This window comes from Magnolia sinica, chromosome 4, assembly GCF_029962835.1.
Source record: "Magnolia sinica isolate HGM2019 chromosome 4, MsV1, whole genome shotgun sequence".
Lineage (NCBI taxonomy): Eukaryota > Viridiplantae > Streptophyta > Magnoliopsida > Magnoliales > Magnoliaceae > Magnolia > Magnolia sinica.
Window position 1 is genome coordinate 21113173 of NC_080576.1, and position 22992 is coordinate 21136164.

General features: G+C 36.7%; 1 pseudogene; it reads left to right on the forward strand.

The window, feature by feature from the left end:
• Positions 1-12319: 12319 nt before the first annotated feature.
• Positions 12320-21201, forward strand: LOC131244400 (uncharacterized mitochondrial protein AtMg00370-like; annotated as a pseudogene).
• Positions 21202-22992: the final 1791 nt, after the last annotated feature.

Here is a 22992-nt window from a genome sequence, read left to right on the forward strand (position 1 = left end):
CTAAGCTATAACTATTTTAAAATAAAAATAAAACAGTAGCATGGATAATGATTGTATTTTTCACTTTCTAGTATACCCAAGATTTTATTTAAAATATATTTCCATTGCATTTAAATATTCAAAGTTCTTCTTTCTACGGAAACTAATTCTGACGTAAAAGTATCCATCGTAGCCGTGTTATACGTGGGTAATTTTATTCCCGCAGTTTATCCTCAGAGAGTTGAACTTTGGGTTTTAAAATGTCACGGGAAAGTATTTAAGATAATATGAACAGTAATTGGGCCCATCTTAGAGGTGTGTGGTTGGTTAACAAGCGGTCCGTATTTTACCTGCGAAAAAGTTACGCAGTGGATTAGATATCATCGTGATACATTCGTGAAACCATTAGGTAACTATTGGAAATTTGGCAGCAGGGCTAAAATAACAGGTAGATTCTCTTGATTTAGCCGAAGGTTTTAATGGTGAAAATTATACCCATACTTTATTTATGTGGGTCAAACCGAATGACCAAGTTCACCATCTAAACTGTGTCATTTAGTTTGGCCCACATAAATCAAGCATGGGTATAACTGTTATATCCCCATGTATGAATTTTCTTAATGATGCTAATGGTTGCAGTGGATTTTACATAAAAAGTAAGATGTATTGTGTAAAAATACAATAATATGCATCCATTCTTCCATTATTTCCTTTAGTGTGGCTCACTTTAATCATAAATCTACCTATCATCTTAGCCTAACAGCTAAATTTCCAACAATTACCTAATGGTCAGAGTAGATTTCACGTACACATCACTATAGGGCCCACCTATCTAAGTTCAAAGGATGGGGAGGTGGATTGTACAAAGGACGCGGAATAGATACTGTTGAGTAGTGAGACTCGCTACGAGAGTTACGTCACCAAGTTCTATGAACCCCATTATAATGTATGTGTTATATTCACAATGTTCATCCATTTGGAGATATTATTTTAAGCCATGAGCCAAAGAATGAGGTGGATCCAAAGCTTTAGTGGACCCCACCACAAAAAGCAGCCAAAACATTGATGCCCATCCTTGAAACCTTTCCAAGGCCCCACTATGATGCTTTTTCGAAATCTAAGCTTGATCGAAAACTTTTTGTGGCCTTTAGAAGTTTTTAACAGTGGCACCACTCTTCCCACTGTTTTCTGTGGCGGGGTCCACTAGAGCTTTGGACGCAACTCATTCTTTGGATATTACTCTAAAATGATCTCTCCAGATTGATGGACAGCGTGGATACAAAACAAATATCATGGTGGGGCCACAAATTCAATAGCAGTATTGCTATTCAACCCATCTGCTGCGCCCATACAAAGGTCTCTTGTGGTGGGAATTGGACCGCACTAAGGTATCCTGTGGGATTATTCGCAGGGGACCATCTCTCTCTCTCTCTCTCTCTCTCTCTCTCTCTCTCTCTCTCTCTCTCTCTCTCTCTCTCTCTCTCTCTCTCTATATATATATATATATATATATGGAAATGTTAATATGAGTTCAACGTTGGGGAAGCTTCTCATGTGACCGAACCGTGTGGTCCCATGTTGTGCATTTGGTGGATCTCCTTTAACTAAAGGATATCTAAAAAACAGCCTTATCTGCCACTCAAGTAGGACATATCATTTGGAAGGGTGTAAAATCATGCCTAAAATATCTAAAAGCACTTCATGTGGCTCACTTAAGTGTTGAATACAACTTAAACTTGGTGTGACCTCTTATCCAAGTGGGACACAATACATGAGTTGGATATGTGTACCAGGTATCAGTGGACTATGTAAATGATTATAAAGGTTTTAATGGTGGGTGTTCACTCTCAAATGTTGTGTATAATGTGGCACACCTAAGTTGTGATTGGCCAGAATGTTACGCCCATGGCCTACCATAAAAGAGTGCATATAACTGATGGGGGTGGATGTTCTATGCACATCATGATAGGGCCCGCACAACCTGATCTCGTCGGAAGCTTCGCATGAGGTTGACCTCGCGTGTGTGTGTAGAGAGAGAGAGAGAGAGAGGTCAACCTCATGGGAACTTCCCACGAGGTCGAGCTATGTGGGCCCACCGTGATGTGTGTTGAAGATCAACGCCATTAGTCAGATGCACCATTGAATGGTTGGCCATGGGCTTAAAAATCAAGTCAGGCCATAATTTGGGTGAGCCACACCACATACAACAGTTGAGAGGGGTTATCTTTCCATTAAAACATTCATAATTATTTATTAGGCCCATTGAGCTGTGGTTCACAAATCCAGACCATCCATTGTGTGTGTCCTACTTGGATGAGGGGTCAGACCAAGCTTCAGCTGCATCCAAAACTCAAGTAGCCCCAACCAAGTGTTTGTATATGTTTTAAGCATGTCATCACATGGTATTAGATGGTATGGCCCACCTGATTTTTGTACATGGCTGATTTTTGGCATATCTGGCCCGTAGCCTAAAGGGGACCCATCTAATTCACGGTGTTGATCTTCAACACACATCCTGGTGGGGCCCACATAGCTCGACTTCACGGGAGTTCCCATGAGTTCGATGTAGATAGCGTGTGATGAGTTCCGACGTCAGTGAGAATTCCCTTATGTGTGTGTACAGGAATGCTCACCGCACCTTAAGTGAGCACCGTGTGCACCTTTGCACATGTGTCATGAGCACATAATCTAAATGGTCCACGTGATGTGGCACTATTTAAAACCTTACAAGCCCAACTTTCAGCCTGGTAGAAAACTTTGGTGGTCCATTGAAAAAGGAAACAGTTTCCTCCCTTTATTTGCATTTCTCTTTTCTATGAACCGCTAGAGTTTGAATTAGGCTGAAATTCAGGCTTATAAGATTTCAAGGGGTGCCGCATCACGTGGACCATTCAGATTATGTGCTTGTGACACATATGCAAATGTGTACACGTGAGCAACCAGAGTTTGGATTAAGCTGAAATTTGGGTTCCCGAGGTTTCAAGGGTGTCGCATCACATTGACCATTTAGATCATGTGCCCATGACACGTACAAAGGTGTGCACAGGTGCTCATGCAAGAAGATGCGCAGGTGTGTATGTGTGTGCGCATATATATATATATATATATATATGGAAAAGGTACTTAGCATTCCGTAAGGCAAAGCACAGTCAGATTGCTGGTCATCGGCTGGAGCAATTTTGAAATAAATGGAAATGCACTAAAGGGGAGTTCAAGGAATGAAACGGTAGTTCCAGTTTTTGTTCTGTTTTTCTAACCTGGTACGGAAAGATATAACTGCCAAAAAATTAAGTACCAGTTAATCATTTGCAGCATAAAAGACAACACAAAAAAAATTAAAAATAAATCCATTTTTATAGCTGTAACTACTATGTATCAATTAAAGACAAAATAATAACAACAATAGCAACAAAACTTAACATCATCCCAATGAGAATTACTAAGACGTTGTTCAAACTTTCTATTCCAGCAAAATTTCCAATCTGGCCATTAAAACACTAAACACAATTTAACTATTTGAGAACATAAATATCCATTTCAAAAAATAAAAATAAAAATGATTGCGTTGCTCAAATGCTACTTGCACAATGTTACCAATCCAACACTTTTTTTTTAGGGGGTGGTGACAGCCATGGAAACTTTTTAACTTATGATTTAATTTTCAATTCCAAAACCAATAGATTTTCTTCTTATCTGCTCACCAAAGAAGGAAAATGTAGTCAATTCGACGGACCAAATAACATTGAAGCTGAAAGAATAACGTAAAAGACAGACAAGAATATTCAAAGCAAAATGAACAATGATATCTGCACAAGAGGCCCCACTTGGTAGAGCTCAAGGTTTTCACCGAAATCCTTTTTCTTTGATAGGTGTTTACCTTAAGGCAGCAATTCAAGATCCCAGAAATTGATGATCTATAGCGTTTATGCTTCTCTCTCATCCATTCAACATAATTGTCCAAAACCAAGGGCCAGGCATGGTCTGGATCATAGTTGTCAAGGCTTGGGAATTTTATCTCATTGCAGAATCGGAAAAAGCCCATCCACTGGTCATATTAATTACATGGTAGTCATTTTGCTTCTTTAAATAGTCAATCAGCGAATCAACCTGAGGATGGTATTGGAACCCTAAAACAAGATCCAGCAATACACAGATCCACTCCAAAACTATGCTTTCCATCGGAAGCAAGGGTCCAGCTTTCCCGTTGGGCTTTCTTTAATGCTATAGCCCATTTAGTAACTAGGCTCTACAAATCTCTACACATGCCAATACATGCAAGGTTGTTCATCAGATGGACCCACCTTACATGTTCCGTGAGCCAAGACGTAAAGCTCTGCTTGGGCATTTTCTCAAACAAATGGTAAGTATTGTCCACTGAACCACATTTGGAGTACATATCTAAGTTCTTGTTATAAACCCAGACTTCAACTCTCTTTTTTTTTTCCTTTACAAGAGAATCTTTTATTCTTCTTTTTTTAAAAAAAAAAATGGCTACATCATATTTTCTACCTAGGAATCAAATTACTTTCAACTAAAATATCGTGAAAACCACAATGAAGATGAGTGTGTTGAATTTTCGATTTTCTTTGTAAACCAATAAATAAAAATATCAAATCAATAGAATATCTAATTTTTTTTGTAAATGAAACAACAGAAAATATCATATGAATGGAGGTGGAGGCGGTTGCGGCTGGTGGTACGGATTGAGGGAGGGATTGAGGGGGAGAGAGAGAGGGTAGGACGGCTAGGTTTCCAAAAAAGAGTAAATTCCTATATTTAAGGGCCGTGTGTATGCTCGGCCTCAATAAAACCAGAACGACCGGTTTCATTCCTTAACTCCCGGTTAGTGCATCTCCATTGATTTCAAAATTGCTCCATCCGACGGCCAGCAATCTGACAGCACTCGACCTTATAGAATGCTACGGTAAGGTCGAGCACGTAGTACCTTTTCTCATGTGTGTGTGTGTGTGTGTGTGTGTGTGTGTACACATGTAGCTTGCTACCTCTCCATTTCTCTGCATGGATCCCTTACCCTTCTCGTCTCAATCTCTCTTCCCCTTCCTCTCTCCCCTTCTTCATCTTTTAGATGTGAAGACTCCTTATGAATTTAGCACCACTTAAAATTTTTACCTATCTTAAGACTTTCTAGATCACTTACGATGGAGCATGATGCAAGATTTGTGCTGAAAATATCGTAACCACCACCTTTTTTTTCACTTGGATAAATAGATGATATGCCCCTTTAAATTCTTACTAGTCGCAATTTTAATTTTGATTTTAACTATCCATTTTGATAGCCATTGATCAAGTGAGTAAAATTGTTTGATCAATGTTATCTCATAGATATATTTTTATCTACATTGGGATTTGCTAACAAAGTGGGTGTACTTCAATGAGATGAATTTATCTTATGTTGGGAGATGTGGAAGCAAGCTCTGGATTCGAATCACACAAACAAAAGATAAATGCAAATAAAATAAATAGAGAACCTACGATTTTACGTGAAAAACTGCTCGCAATAAAAAACCATGACACAAAGCGACAAGCAATCCACTAGGAAAACAGAAGTACAAGAGATAAATCAAGTTATCATTTCAAAACCCTATAAATGATTTAACTCTCTTTGTTCTACCTAAATCCTGTATTACAAGTATATATATAATGTTACACATGAAAATAAAAAATAAAAAAATGCATAAGTAAGCAAAACCGCATGCGCCATCGATCAAGCTCTCATGTTTGATCAATCGAACATGCTCAAAAGTGTCCAGAAAGTTAATATGTATTTTTCAAATTATCTTGATCACTCAAACCTCCAAGGTTGTTTGATCAAACATGTCCAAAACTATCCAAAGACCAATTTGTTTAATTTGAGGTTCTTTCGATTGATCGAACAGCCTGTTCGATCGATCAAAACCCCCTTATTTTTGCACAAATTGAATAAATCCAATCAACAATCTCTACAATGGCTTCAATTATCATGATCCACAACTCCAGGCTCTATCTCTAATTATCTCCATCATAGTTCAACCATTATATCTTTTCGTGCACACTCCGTCTTCATTAAACCTTTGTCAATCCTATAAAAGTTGAACAAAATATGAACTACCATGCAAGAACCACCTTCATAAGCATATCCGTCGAATTTACGCTCATGTTGATATTCTCAAGAGTAACATCATCTTCCTCAAATACCTATTGAATAAAATAATTATGAGTATTAATATGTTTAGTTTCATAATGGTAAACTAAGTTCTTGGCCATCTTGAGAGCATTTTCATTGTCACAATTCACAAGCACGGCCTTCTGCTGAAGACCCAACTCATTCATCATTTTTTTCAATCAAATGCCTTATTTGAATGCCTCTATTACTGCCATATACTCATATTCGATTGTGGAAGAGAGACCATAAAATGAAGTTTCAACATTCAAACAATCGCTCCACCCGCTAACACAAACGAATAAGCAGAAGTCGACCTTCTATTGTCCATATTCCCTACATAATCCGGATTCACATAGCTTATAAGTTTTCCCTATGATTTTTCAAATATCAAGACGTGGTCCATCATACCTCATAGATATCGAAGTACCCATTCCATTGCCTCCCAATGTTGCTTTCGAGATTTGACATGTATTTGCTTGCAACATCAACTGCATGTGAAATATCCAGTCTCGTAGAGATCATGGCATAATCAAATTGTTAACCGCGCTCGAGTAAGGTACACAAGACAAATTATTTTTTCTTTATCTATAGTGGGGCATTACTTTGAAGGAAGCTAAAAGTTAGCAGCACAGGGTGTACTAACCAGTTTAGCATTGTCTAACCCAAACTTGACCAACACCTTCTCAAGATATTCTGCTTGAGACAACTGTAACATGCTCCTCTCCTTATCTATGTGTATATCAATGCCAAGAATGTTCTTTGTAGTTCCCAATATTTCATCTCGAATGTCCTTGATGATTGAGTCTTCAATATATTAATATTAGACATGTTATGCTTGGGGATAAAGGACGCTGCATCCTAACCCTGCTCGGATGCTTAAAGAGACGAGCGGGTCATGTTCACTTCCTATTGACTGAAAGTGTAGGGCCCACAAAACTAATATTTAAGAGGAGTTGACGCCATCGTTGCAAGTCGTTAGGCCGTGTAGAATTTGACCAAAATAATAATAATAATATATATATATATACATATATATATATATATATAACCCTCATTCAGTGGGGCTTTCTCTCTCTAATGAAAAGAAAGCACTACCATTTTGAAGATGTTCGATCTCGCCTCCTCCCTCTCAGATCTCTCTCCCCTTCCCTCTCATAATTCTTTCTCCTTCTCATATTTATCTCCTTCCCGCCCTACCCCTCTATGAGAAATGCCGCATTGAATCATCCCGGAGAAACGCCGACCAAATCATTTCTCTCACTCCACAAAAAAAAAAAAAAAAAAATCCCTCAAAAGGTAATATACAAGGTTTTTGATATCAAAAAATTTAGGATTTGTGAAATCTACGGGTTTAGGGATTTTAAAATTTGAGGGTTTGGGGATTTAAGGAATTGGGGGTTTATGGATTTAGGGATTTGAATGTGTTGGAAGAGGCTAGCTATAATTTTTTTTATAGATATGTTTGCCTTATCCGAATTACTTTTCAAGTGCATATTTTTCATCTCTTAAAATAAATGGAACTCAGTGACACCCTGATTTCTTTCCTTAAATCCAGATAGTAAATCCATCACTTTAATGCTTAAACGTGATCTTTTAATGAAAGTATAGTTTTTCCCTTTAATATGTTTATCTTTGAAGATAACATTTTGTAAATTTTCATTTAATCATGGACCTCCTGGATCCTTTCAAGGACAACTCAATAGAAAGATGCTTTAACTTTAACGTTGGCCTCATTACTCCAAATGTGGTTTTTAGTGTTTTTTATTTCATCCAAACGTTTTATGATACATAATACTTAATCCTAGTTTATTTTTATTTGAATAGATTTTTTGCTCATTCATGCAAGACATATCGACTATGAAATAGAGATATTTATTAAGACTTTTTCCTAAGACATCGTAGATTGGGTTACATGGAAGACAAAGTCAAGTTTATGTATATGTATTATAACTTCACTCTTAAGAGTAGAACCTCAAAACTTAGATCATGACTATTGCAGTTTCTTTATACCCTCCCAGCATTAATGATATACACTAAAAAAAAAAGTATACATCTTTTCACACCCATGAACAAAGGTAGGAGCAGGTTAAACATTAGTTACCTGATGAGATTTTATCAATATACTTAATGAAAAATAATGATACGAGATTGCATCTTTCACATTTGCCAACTTTTTACAAATTATATCATGGTAAATCTTGATGCTTATATCATTGCAATGTTGACTCAGATAACAATATATTGATGAATATTGTAATCCTAATTTTATTATTTATGGTTTAAATCTATTATATCCATACACTTCGAGCCTATGTTTAACACTTCAAGGCACATGTCCCTGCTATGCTATTCAAGTAGTTGGGTTGGCACAAGTACATGATGTGCATAGTACTAAAGCTTCCATACTATCGAAGTGCATTTTTGACACCCTTTTGGAAGCATGAACATAAAATAATGTCTGGGTGACACCACTTGATCACCTTATAGCATGTATGTATTGCACTTTGAAAATGAATATATTTAAATATATATATATATATGTGAATAATGTCTGGGTGACACTAGTCGAGAGTGTGAACATAGAATGCGTGTGTGTGTGTGTAATTCTTCTTCTGTTTTATATGATTGAGGGAGTAGAAATTTTTATATTAATATAATTTATTGTATGCATTGTAATATAACTTCTTTGCATTGTTGTATTACAATTTACATGTAGGTTGGTTTTAGATTATGATAACGACATCATCTCGTGAAAGTGCTTCTGTAGTGGAATGACGGCCAATTATTTGTGATTGCGGATCAATGGTACCGAGGCCTTGCTGAGAGAGGAAATCACGCGCCCTGTTTGTTTCACCAAGGGAGGAGTTGTGTACTTGGTTGGTCCAATTGAGAGAGAAGTTGTGTATGGCGTCGGTTCAATTGAGGGAAGAGTTGTGTACTGAGTTGGTTCAACTGAGGGAGCACACAACAAATACATTTTTTAGAGGAATTCCCACAGGCGAATATCCATATTGTACTTTATATGTTTGTCATCATAGTTGTAGCCGTTGTGAAAATCAATTGAAAAAAAAATTTAGAAGAAATGAAATTAATTTTAATACACTCGAATTTGATGCGAATGTTCAAATGAACATGATTTTATGAAATGCTATTTTGTGCAGATTTTTATTTCTTTTTCTTGTTAATTACCTAGAAATGATTTTGTAAGTCTCACAGAATATAACTCTCATTTGTTTTGGCCTTCTTACAATTCACAATTAACAATCGGATTCACTTTGGAAAACATTATTTTAAAGCTTAAGCTTATCAGAAAGCTTATGTTTCTCCTTATTCCAATGTTTTTACAAGTGATTTGCCATGTCACTGTTAGAGGGGACAAATCTATGCAACTTATTGAGAGTAGGTTGAATGTGAAAGAATATGAGCTGTTGAGAAGGAACCTCAATGCCATTCGGCGCTTTAGCTTTGGTATCCAAGAGCTCAGAAGCTCATTGATCCTGGAATCAAGTATTATCCATCAATGGGCATTTACAACATGGACTTCTATGTAGTATTGGAATCTTCCACAATTTCTTTAACAAGTCGCAAAACACAATTTCCTATAAATAATTTTTAAAAAATATAATTGCAAGTTACGCTTGTATGATTCCGACAAGGAGATGCAACTCTTTCTTTTTCTCTTCTTCTCTTCTTCTTCTTCTTCTTCTTCTTGCTTTTTTTTTTTTGGTGTGTGTGTGTTTGTTCTTTGCGGATATTTAAATAAGGCAGAGCTGTTTTGTAGTTGCTCAGTTGGAATTAGTTTTATTTTCCTAATGATTTTGTTTGTGTTGATGGTAAAAATAAAATCCTATCTGGAACACGAAATCAGTAGGGCGGTGCTATCCTTAACAAGTCACAAAACACCAGAGCTTACTAGAAAATAATCCATTTATTTTGATTTTTTCAAGTTATGCTTGCATGATGCCAACAAGGAGATGAAACACTTTCAATAGGCAAGTAGTCAGAACATGACCAATCAACCAACAAATTGCCGACCACCCTCCACGACTTGCCGACCACCCTCCATGACCACTTCGAGTTTGTTAATTGTGTTAGGTTGGCCTAGCCTGGCTAGTACGTTGTGTTTAGTTCTAATGAGCGAGTGATTCATATTCATGTGAGAGCTTGGGTTAGGCACTATTGATTTTTGCATTGGAGAACCGTCTAATGTGGAAAATTCACACGAGAGAGCCTGGGTTAGGCACCATTGAATTTAGCAGAGGAGAATATCCTGATGTGGAAAATTGAAAAGTGAAGGTGACTTAAAGGGGCCATACCATAGATGTGGCAATCAAATGCTTACATTCTTATCTTACCTTTTATAGATGTATTTTAAGTGCTACACCCAATACCATTTACATGCGACACATCTGAGCCATGCAATAGCTTGAAATCCCACGGGAAGTAGAAAGAAAATCAACTATGCACATCAATTCTCAACTTGTTCCCTATGTTGTTGCCAATGCCCTAATGAAAAAAAGAAGAAGAAGAAGAAGAAGAAGAAGAAGAAGAAAGAAAAAATGTTGCTGATGCCTCATTGAAAAATAGAGAAAAAAAAAAAAGGATCAGGCATTTCTTTGTAATTTTGTTTATTTGAATTCTTAATATACAAGCATTTGGTTAGGCACTACAAAAAGATCACATCTCACCATCATATATCGCAAAATATTAAAGTTTCCATGTATATAGGATTAAAAAAAGTTGTTGTCATCCCAACAAAGACCTTTATAAATCTCGTCTACAAGAAAAAAATATTTTTCTCTACAACCAAACAAATAGGCCATTGCCAAAAAAAAGGGGGGGGCCCACACCTAATCAAGAATCATTCAATTCGGGCCCTTGGCAAAAAGAGGAGGGCCACACCTAATCAAGAACTACTTAAATCGTTCAAATATACAACTTGCTCGACAACCGCAGCTCACAAAAGATCTCTAAGACATTCACCTAAACTAAACAACCATAGAAACAACTGCAATGCCAACAATCTGAAACATTCACCTGAGCCAAACAACCATAGAAACATCCTCGACGCTAACTGTATAAAACATTTACCTGAGCCATAAAGTGGAAACCACATTTACTTGAATTTATTTGCATTTCATATATGTGATTGAAATTAAACTATCTAAATTATTACATTGTGGGAAAAAGGAATATACATTGAAATTAAATTATTTATAACTGTCATATTTTTTTTCATTCCTTTCTAAAACTCTAATATTAATTTAGGTAGAAAAACCATCTGGTGTGCCTGCCTTGGAAAATCCAAATAAACTCATCGATAGACCTTTTTCATAAATGCTTGCAAAGCTATAATTGATTTGGAGGGATATGGCTGTTGGAAATGAAGTAATATATTACATAACGGAAGATAGAAAAAGTAGTAACAAGACAATCGGATCTATTAGGTTCAAGGCTCGACTTGAATAGTCAATTTCTTAAGACAAATTTGCTTCCCTTTTTCTGGTAATTCTAGCAATTGCAAATAACGAAAATTTACAAATTGTCTTCAGAATACAATGAACTCTTAATCCGAATTTTAACACAAAAAATTGCACATTTAAGTGTTAAATAGATCTCTAGTTTTGACACCGATATGCCTTAAAATGTTTAGAAAAAATATAGCAAGAGGTTAGATTGGAGAATATAGCACAACAGATATTTCATGAAGAATGAAGAGTAGTTACTTCTAAATTCTAGTATCTAGGATTTATAGCAATCGAAAGGTCATGGAGATCATCCTGAAGAGATGCTCATGTGCCTCTTCAAGACATCCATACCCATTCATAGCAAATAATTTTATTCCATGAAAAGACATGACCATTTGTCTTATGACAATTATTTTTGTACTCTTTCAGATAGAGAGAATTATCTAATAGTATAAAACTGTAGCCACATGTCCTAATCATCCTAACTGTTGCCACATGAGTGACACATGTCATAGGTGTCACATGTACAATCATGTCACAGTCACTCTCAATTAATACTGAGGTTAAAATACTTTGTCATTAAATTAAAGAAGATGGTATCATTGACATAAGAGATGTCATTTCTAGTTTATCTGTTTCTATATATGGAAAGTTAAGAAATCATTATATAATAATAGAGAAATTGCAATAGAAAAAAGGGAGGTTTGTGATGATTTAGAAATCTTTTCTACTAGGTAATCTATTATCTTTATGCATGAAGATAATAAATTTAGTCATTGTGGTCGGACTCTATTATGGATTTCTAACTACATTCTCCATAGGGCCCTCTTATCTCTTCCTTCTTGGTGCTCGAGTTATGGAAGAACGAACTGAGAAGGAGGCATCAACAATAACTAGTTTTATTACGGGACAGCTCATGATGTTCATATTGATCTATTATGCACCTTTGCATCTAGCATTAGACAGGCCTCATACAATAATTGTCCTAGTTCTACCGTATCTTTTGTTTCATTTCCGGAACAATCACAAACACTTTTTTTTTTTGAATGGATGTTCTACCAGAAATTTAATGTGTAATCTCAACGCTTAATGTGTATTCCTGAATAATCTTATTTTTCGATTATTCAACCATTTTATTTTACCAAGTTCAATGTTAGCCGGATTAGTCAACATTTATATGTTTCAATGCAACAACAAGATGTTATTTGTAACAAGAGGTTTTGTCGGTTGGTTAATTAGTCACCATTTCTTCATGAAATGGGTTGGATTGGTAATATTCTGGATACGACAAAATAATTCTATTAGATCTAATGTACTTATTCGATCTAATAAGTACATTACGTCTGAATTGAGAAATTCTATGGCTCGAATCTTTAGTATTCTTTTCTTTATCACCAGTGTCTACTATTTAAGCAGAACGTCATCGCCTATTGTCACTAAGAAACTAAAAGAAACCTCATATATGGAAAAATGAGGGAAAAGTGTGGAAGAAACAATTGTATAAATAGAAAAAACTTCCGAAACGAATGAGACTAAACAGGAACAAGAGGCATCCATCGAGGAAGACCATTCCCTTTGCTAGGAAAGAAAGGAGGATCTGGACAAACTAGATGGGAATCAATGGTATTAAGAAAATTGGAAGTTGGAAATACTCAAAGATAAAGAGGATAAATACCTCATTTGGTTTGAAAAACCTCTTGTGACTCTTCTTTTCGATTATAAATGATGGAATCGTCCATTGCGATATATAAAAAACGATCGCTTTGAAAAAACAGTAAGAAATGAAATGTCACAATATTTTTTCACACATGTCCAAGTGATGTAAAAAAAAAAGAATATCTTTTACATATCCCCTTAGTTTGTCGACTTTTGGGGAAATGATAAAAAGAAAGATGTTTTTGCGTACGACGGATAAATTATTACCTTCAAAGGATCTGTATAATCTTGGGTTTATATCAATGAACAAAAAAGGAACAACTTGAGCAATGTAAGTATTACTTTATACCCTAGTTTAATTCAAGTTGCACCATGGCTAAAAAAGGTTTAAACCAGTGCCAAAAAGACTAAAACTCTTCTGGCTCCATGCGACGATGCGCACGCGCAAAGTGCTAAGTGCGCCTAATAAAGCACCAAAAAGTCCTACAGCCCACGTCGCACACGAACAACGCCATCCTATAGGAGATTTGAACCCTGGTTGCAGAAGCAAAAATTCTTTCACTTACCATCAAGCTATATACACTATTTATTGAAAGTTTTAATAATCAATATATTTATTTACTTATTAAAAATAAACTTTTATTTTTGATTTTTTTTTTTTTTATTATAAAAATACAACAATGACATGGATTGACATTGAGTATCATGTCCACTATACAGATGTAACAACTATTGAATGGTCCTGAGCCTAATAGACTGGACATATCTTTAATTGACGATGATGCCCTTTCATTTTCACATGCCACCAGCTCTATGGTTTGGATCATTTGATTGGCATGCTTTTGTTAAGGTAGCCCATGAAGAATGGACTGGACCTAATGAGCCAATAGGTGATGTGGATGCCACCGTTTTAACTTTGGAGGGGTTTGAATGCCCATGAAATTCATGACCATTTTGAAAATAGTGAACCTTCAACTAGCATATTTGTGTATATGCTTATCTAGACCCACTTTCTCCCTGACCCATTTGTGGATGGGGTAGTTTCCATCCAAGAACCAATTTACCATATTCAAATTCAATAGTTTTAACTTAAACCTAAATCTAAAATCATCATTTGAAACTTTTATCAATGTTAAAGGTCATTTATCATAAGGGAATTGAAAATAAAACATACAACTATCATTGTGGAAACCTATCACAATCCATTATATATAGTAAAAAACCCATGCTGAGATGATAAGTACATGTGCCCTTCAATCTGCTCGCACCAATGTTCGATGATCTTCAACTACAACTTAACCACAAAAAAAAAAAAAAAGGGTACAATAGTGAGAAAAGAAAAGGTGTTGGGTCTATATGCAAATATTTTTATCTAAAAGCTGATCAAGATAATAGATAAATATATTAAAGGGAAAAACTATACTTCCATTGAAAGAGCACATTTGAGCATTGAAGTGGCGGATGTACCATGTGAATTTAAGGGAATAAATCAGGGTGTCACTAAGTTCTATTTATTTTAAGAGATGAAAAACATGCACTTGAAAGGTAATTCAGGTAAGACAAATATATCCATAAAAAAATTATAGCTAGCCTCTTCCAATACCTTCAAATACCTAAACCACCAATTCCTTAAATTCCCAAACCCCCAAATTTTAAAATCCCAAAACCTCTATATTTCACAAATCTTAAATCTTCTTATTTCAAAAACCTTGTATATTACATTTTGAGATTTTCTGCAAAGTGAGAGAAATGACTCAATCAACGTTTCTGTGGGATGATTTGGTGTGACATTTCTTGGACAGAGGTAGGGAGGGAATGAGAGAGAGATCTGAGAGTGAGGAGGCGAAATCGAGCACCACTAAAATGGTGGTGCTTTCTTTTTGCCAGAGAGAGAGAGAGAGCCCCACCGAATGAGTTTGTTTGTTTTTTTTTTTGTCTAGGCTGAGTTCTGCATAGGCTGGCAGCTTACAATGGTGCCGTCAACTCCCCTTGAATATTAGTTTTGTAAGCCTTATGTTGTCAGCCAGTAGGAAGTGAACACGACCCGCCCATCTCTTTAAGCATCCAGACGAGGTTAGGATGCAATCCACGTCCGATGATAAGAATGTCATTAACATATAATACCGGTACAATGAATTATCCATCACTTAGTGTCTGAAGTAGACACAGTGATCATATTCACTTCTAGTAAATCGTTAATTTACTGTGAAATAATCAAATCTTTTATACAACTGCTTAAGTGACTGTTTCAGGTCGTACAATGACCTCCTCAACCTGCAAACCTTATTCTCTGATCCACATATCTCGATCCCTTCTAATTGCTTTATGTAGATTTGTCATTCTAATTCTCCATATAAGAAACAAACTTCACATCCATTTGTTCGAGTTCCAGATTGTATTGAGCAACCAACGCTAAAACAAATTTGATAGATACGTGGTTGAACACGTATGTAAAAATCTCACCAAAGTTGATGCCCTTATTATACGTGTAACCATTCGCTATCAGTTTGGCCTTGTATCTATATTATTTTTCTTGTAAATCCACCTATATTTGATCTCTTCACACCCATCAGGAAGCTCCACTAACTCTCACATCCGGTTATTGTACAAAGAATCCATCTCATCTTACATCATTGTCATCCACTTCTCAGCATCTGTGGCATCCAATACTTCCCGAAAGGTAGGAGGATCTGCCTCATCCGCAATGAGAACGAATGCAGCATTCGAGTCATCTTTATATATTGCCGGTAATTTACAATATCTCGATGGTGTCACAAGTGGTTGCTCCACTTGCTCTTGTACCTCTTCCCGTAGCTTGCCTTCTATCTGTCTCTCACATCTTTTCAATTTCAACATCAATTATCACTGACTTTTTCATTTTCCTGTACTCATCCACACGGAACAAGGAATCCTCATCAAACTTGATGTCATGGCTCCTTATGATCTTTTGTGAGACCCGGTCATTCAACTTGTATCATTTTACACTATCACCATAGCCCATAAATGTATACTTATTTGCCCATTTGGTCTAACTATCTCTCTTAATATATGAGTAAGCATTACAACAAAATACTTGCAACCTTGAATAGCCTACATTATGACCACTCTACACTTCTTCTATAATTTTACAATCTATGTTGTTGATGAAGACTAATTCACTAAGTAACAAGCCATATTGATGGCCCCAGTCCATGGCTGCTTACCCAATGTAGCATTGCTCAACATGCTTTGGGCTCTCTCAAGGAGTGTCTGATTTATTCGTTATACTACACAATTCTATTATGGTGTACGCCTTCTTGTATCGTGCTTCATAATCCCTCCTCAATCTTTACAAAATTGATTGAATTAATTTAAAGTGAGTTGTCTACCATTGTCTATTCTCAATACTTTTAACTTCCGCCCTGATTATTTTTTTTTTATCATCGGCTTCCATATATTAAAAGTGACGAAAACATCATATTTATTTTTTAGAAAATAAACTCACACTTTTATAAAGAAATCGTAAATGAATGTGATAAAGAATGACGATCATCTCTCAAAAACCACGAGTGACGGTCCCATATCTCCAACTGCATATAATCAATCACGCCTTTACTTACATGTTTTCTAGACTAAAAATACAATCATGATTGTTTACCATATATGCAATCCTCACATGTATTAAAATCAACACTTTTAAATATAAGATTCAAACAACAATAAGAAAGTACTTTCATAACGCACTCACTCATATGACCCAATCATGCATGTCACACACGTGTTAATATGGATTTCTCCACTGATGTTGCATCTTCACCCATTTCGGTATTCTCGATCAACTTGTAAATGTTACTGCTCCATTGTGCCTTCATAACAATGAGTGCCTCTTTTGAAACTTTTACAACACAATAAAACTCGGTGAACTTGCACCAAGTGTCTCGATAGCCCCCAAAGATATCATATTCTTTTTTAGATTATGAATGTATCTCATGTCCACCATGATACATCCCATCCCCTCAAGTATCATGATGCGCATTGATCCGATACAATGCTATTAATATGTATGTTTAGTCGAGTATTTATTAAGTCCTGTTCATCTAGTATTTTTTGGAAGTTAGAATACCTCCATTTTATCATCAGTCTCAATCAGATCACCAGGCTCGAAATGACCGTAACAATTCCTTACATGTGTCCCTTTATCCATTTTGGGTTCGTTACTCCCAATCAAACACATACGATAGACAAATTGTTAATAATCTTCTTTAACGAACACTACGGGGAGGCTCGTCACCTCAACATAGGCTGACAATACGAACATGGTGTCCTATACCACCATGCTTGACTTATGAGTCATGTGGATCGTATCGCTAATAATTATAAGTACACTCGTTCAATGGGAATAAAGTATCCTATATATAATCATTTGGTCACTGGCATACATTGTAAATATACACGATTAGTCGGCCATTAGACTAATTTGATTGATCTGAGAGAACCCCGGTGCAATCGGAATTGGGTGCAAGCATCCCGTGTAGTCCATCTATTATCGGTCATCTGTGTTCGACCCGGGTCGATCGAACAAACTTAGGGTTGTCGACCTTACTTGGTCCACTCCTTAATTCGGGCGATTTGCTCATTGACCTAACATCATAAGCAGTTTTAATAATCCATTGATGACTAGGTAATCGTTAGACAATCATAATGAGATTGTGCACAAACCCTAAATTTAGTAACTTATTCATCCAAGCATTTCATCGAACATGTGAGTATTAATAAGCGTGCAATAGCACGATTTGCAATTGTAATCGAAATGTAGACATATCATCTTACATCAAGCCATTCGTAACAAGTAATCATTAACTGAGACCTCCCAATGATTGATATTATTGTTGATAATTAAAACACTACAATCACGTGCTTACAATTTTTTTTAATAAATAGATTTCTGGTGATATCAATACATTGGTGAAAATACTGTCGATATATTGGTGATATAAGTGACACCTGAAATTTACATAGTTGAAAATATCAACAACGTAGATACGTTGGCAATACAAGCAATACTTAGAATTTATATAATAAAAATTATTAGCGATACATTGGCGAAATCAATATAGTGGCGATACTTAGCTATTCATCTTCGATACATAGAGTTTTGAGTCAACTAGTATTATCGGTGTCGGTTCTAATGTTATTGGTACCGCAAAGTTAGAGATAGGGATAATATCGGGGATACTATGAACAATGCTCACAATATAATCTTTTCATTGTCTAAGTCATTTACCATAAATCTACATCTTATGTTGATCAAATATGTGGACTAATTAGATATGGGCTTTCGGATCACTATCACTTACAAAGAAGCAAGATTTTAATAACTGAAAACTTTTTTAAAGTCGAATAAGTTTTTTTTAAGTGCTAACTCAATTACAAAAGCCACTTGACAGGTCATTAATTTTATCGGAGCTAGATATAAACATTTCCCTAGGTAAACCTAATCGATCCCATGTTGGCCACATGCAAGAACCAACTAATCTTGATAGACACACATAACACTACTCACTTTTAATAACCATTATTAAGCTCAATAAGATGAGCCAAAGCTTCTCAATTAAGATCCAAGACTTATATATACCCTTAGGATTAAATATTGATCATCTTTCATATACCATCGAGTCATCCATCGCATGATCATATCCTAAGTTAATAAATTGCTAGGCCATTCTCTCAAATGGGTTATCCAATACAAGTGGATCATACTCATGTGAATTTAAAGTAAAGGCGTGATTGATTTCAATGATAAATATTTTATGTCGAAGCCTAAGCTACTCCTCATGACTGTTCACTCCCCAAGTATATGGTTGTGATGTAGTAATAAACTCGGTGAGACCGAGGTCGAATCCCAAGGGACTGAAACTTGTACGTAATCTAAAACTAAGTAGAAATAGAACTAGACTAAGATGAAATCTATATATATTGAATTTAAGGAATAATGTCGAAATATTTATCTAAAATTTAAAATTCAAAGGTAGGAAACTAGGGATTCAGAGGATCCACTTGTAGAGATCGGGGAGATCTTATGCCTGCATCAAAAACTCAACTGGACTTAGAGTCTATCTTCATCTAGTTGAAGGGTGTAACCATAAAAATCATGACTGAACTTCCTTTGATGTAGTTTTCAAGAAATGAAAGGTATATGAATTAGAATGGATTCCATCACCAAACCATGCCCAGGAGACAAAGTAAACAACAAAATTAAACTAATTAAAAACCAATCAACATGATATGAAGGTTAGGAAGGGTACCATCATCCAGCCATGCCCAGGAGACGATGGTGAAAAATAGGGCTTCCTGACGTCATAAATATAAAAAGGAAAGGAACATGCTCAAAGCTATCGCAGATCCATTGTAATTTTAGTCACAACAGACCATTAAAAACTAAAAAAATATTCCCTTAATTAAACTAAAATCAACGTCAGTTCAGTCTAAACAAAAGGCACAAGCAAAAAGTTCTCCTATCATGCTACAAGCTTCACCTCTTAGCCCCAGTTAAGAGGTTTAGCCCAACATGATTAGGCTATCCTCAAATATCATAAAGAAATTAAACAGAAAACTAAGAAAACAAAATTCCGTAGAAACTGCTTCACGTTCAGGCTTCTCTGCTCCACGCTCAGCACAAAATTCGATGATTTTCTCTATCCTTTTCTTTTCCTTTTATAGAGCAAGGAGTCGGTGGCAGCTTGCGTGCGTACCCCTTACACATAGCAGACAAAGGTGCGAAAGTTTCACGTACTATAACAAAACGTGTAATAGAGCTTACGCTGGTTGTTTGGTGGACCCCATTCCTGACGATCATCAAGAAATCCAGTCCATTCATTGGATTGCCCTTGAAAATTCAGTAGAACTGGATGATTTCTAGACCGAATTTGGTGTGTCCCACCCGCCTCGTTCGTTGTACCGTCAGTCTCTGTTTGGACGAATGGGGATTGATCTCTGCGGTTTCCTAAAATGAGTTACCTAGGTTAGGGAGAGAGAACCCGTGGGCTCCTGATGGACGATCTAGATTAGACCTATGGGCCCTGATGGGTGAGGGGTGGGCCCCACCGCACAAAACCAACGTCTGATTGCGAAACAGAGCCGCCGCAAGTCGCTGTCATGTTTGGTGGAGCTCACGATCGATGTCAGGTGGAAAATCCACGTCGTCCATTGAGGTCTACTCGAAAAACCATTTGGATATGGTCGTTTTTGGATTGAATTCGGTGTGGCCCATGAGATTATCTACTCCGCCGTCCATCTTGTGTTTGAACGGTAATCTGCCTGTCCGTACGTTCATGGGTCGAAAAGGACACCTAGGTGAGGGTTACTTCTACTCAAGAGATTCAATGGACGGTTTGGATCATCCATTTGGATGATGAGTGGGCCCTACTACTGAAAAACGGATGGATAACGTCCGTCCGCTGTTACTTCGCAAGAAGAGGACGGGTCAGCCCGTCTTTGACTGGGCTGACTGTCCGGTGGACGCGCACCTACGCACTGTGCACACTCAAGTGCAGGTGCGGTCCACTATGATATTCTCGAGAAATCCGTACCGTCCATCCTTTTCCCCATCTAATTTAAGATGTTGAGTCCAAAATTGAAGCGTATCCAGAGATCAGGTGGGCCCCAAATCAAGGATTTATGGGTTGATCTGTCCGTTGGGACACTTGCACAGGGATTGAACGAATGAAATTCGACGTGTACGGTTAATTTATGGTCCTCAGGCAATGTATGAATTTTCGAGCTGAACGGATAGTTGGACCCCTGTGATCTTGCATTCTGGATGTCTTTCGGGCCACTTGAGCTTCAGTTTCTTGATTTTCTTGGATCCCTAGTGTGCAAATCTGTCGATCTTGGTCTCATGGGGTCCGTCGCTTGCCTTGGTGACTTCAGAGCGTTAAATCCATGCTTTTAGTACCCTTTTCCAGTCCAGGCTCGTAAATACGCCTTGCATCACAAACACGATTAAATCGGGCCGTTAAACAGTACCATGTTTGTAAAACCAGGCAATAACTGGGGTCTGATATGCAATATTTGACCCTCAACACAACCCTCAACCAGCATCTTGCTAGTCCCGAGCAAGGTATGCGGAAAATAAATTGACAATTACAGGACAATTTCTTTAAACTCAAGTGATTTATGAAAAACAATTCAGATACTAGAATTCTAAGATTCATGAATGTTGGCATTACTTTTTCCTAAAATCAAGCTCACGGTAAACTTCATAATCAAGTTCAAATATTAATCCATTAATTAGAACAATTCTAAACATTGAGTTCCATGAGTGTATAGTGTAATCTCGGCTTAACACTATTAAAATTCACTTCTCTATTTCAGGATATCATTGGTAATCACAAGAGAATTCATGAAAACCAAAACCTAAATCAAAACTTGATTCATTCTTCCAGCTTTTGATATTTTCACACTATGTCAACTTTTTAAGAGTAAAGCCAAGGGGGGAAACGAATCCTCACCTATAGGGAGCAGACCCATGGTGAAGACTAGTCGCCCAACTTTTCCCAAATGTCAACCATGGGGAATCGAATCTATACTTATAGAGAGCAAACCTATGGTGAAGTTCGTTTGCCCAACCCTTTCTGCAGGCAGCTATCTTGTAGCTGAGTATTTTCTTCTTTTTTTTTTCATTCTTCTTATTGAACATGATGGACAAATTCCCAGGTTAGTTCCTTCCATGCTTAATGATCACTAAGTTACACTTTAATATTGAACTGAAACCGTAATGTGCAAGCGAGATGTGTCTTGTGAAATCATGACTCAATCAATGTTTAAAAACCTCTAAATATGGATTAATAGTTCGAACATAACTGTGAAATCTAACAAATAGCTGAATCCAAGAGTCATAAATTTCTAACATCACTTATCTTGTAATTCTAATTCCAAGATGGCCGTCAAAATCACTTCGAATTCACAAAAATTCCTAAAAATAAAAATAAAATTTTCACAATTTTTCGCTTAAGACTAAGAAAGCACTGATTAGGTAACCTAATCTCCCACCCCCAATCTAAAATCTACATTGTCCTCAATGTAAAAGAAATAAGCATGCAATGCACATGAGACAACGTAAGTAAAGGAAAAGTGATGGAAAGATAAAACTTAAATGAAGAAATCATGAGACTTTCCAAAGATATCTACGTAAGGGCGGGTTAGCACAAGAGAGAAACCAACAGAAATAGAACAAAAATAACAAAAATAAAATCCTACCTACACCACTTCCGCAGGTGTTCTCGATTGTATTTGGATAATGAGTGGGCCCTACTACTGAAAACGGACGGACAACGTCCGTCCGCTGTTACTTCGCAAGAAGAAGACGGGTCAGCCCGTCTTTGACCGGGCTGATCGTCCGGTGCGCGTCCAGCATACCTACACTATGCACACTCAAGTGCAGGTGCGGTCCACTATGATATTCTCGAGAAATCCGTACCGTCCATCCTTTTCCCCATCTAATTTAAGATGTTGAGTCCAAAATTAAAGCGTATCCAGAGATCAGGTGGGCTCCAAATCAAGGGTTTATGGGTTGATCTATCCGTTGGGACACTTGTACAGGGATTGAACGGATGAAATTCGACGTGTACGGTTAATTTATGGTCCTCAGGCAATGTATGAATTTTCGAGCTGAACAGATGGTGGGAACTCTGTGATCTTGTATTCTGGATGTCTTTCGGGTCACTTGAGCTTCAGTTTCTCGATTTT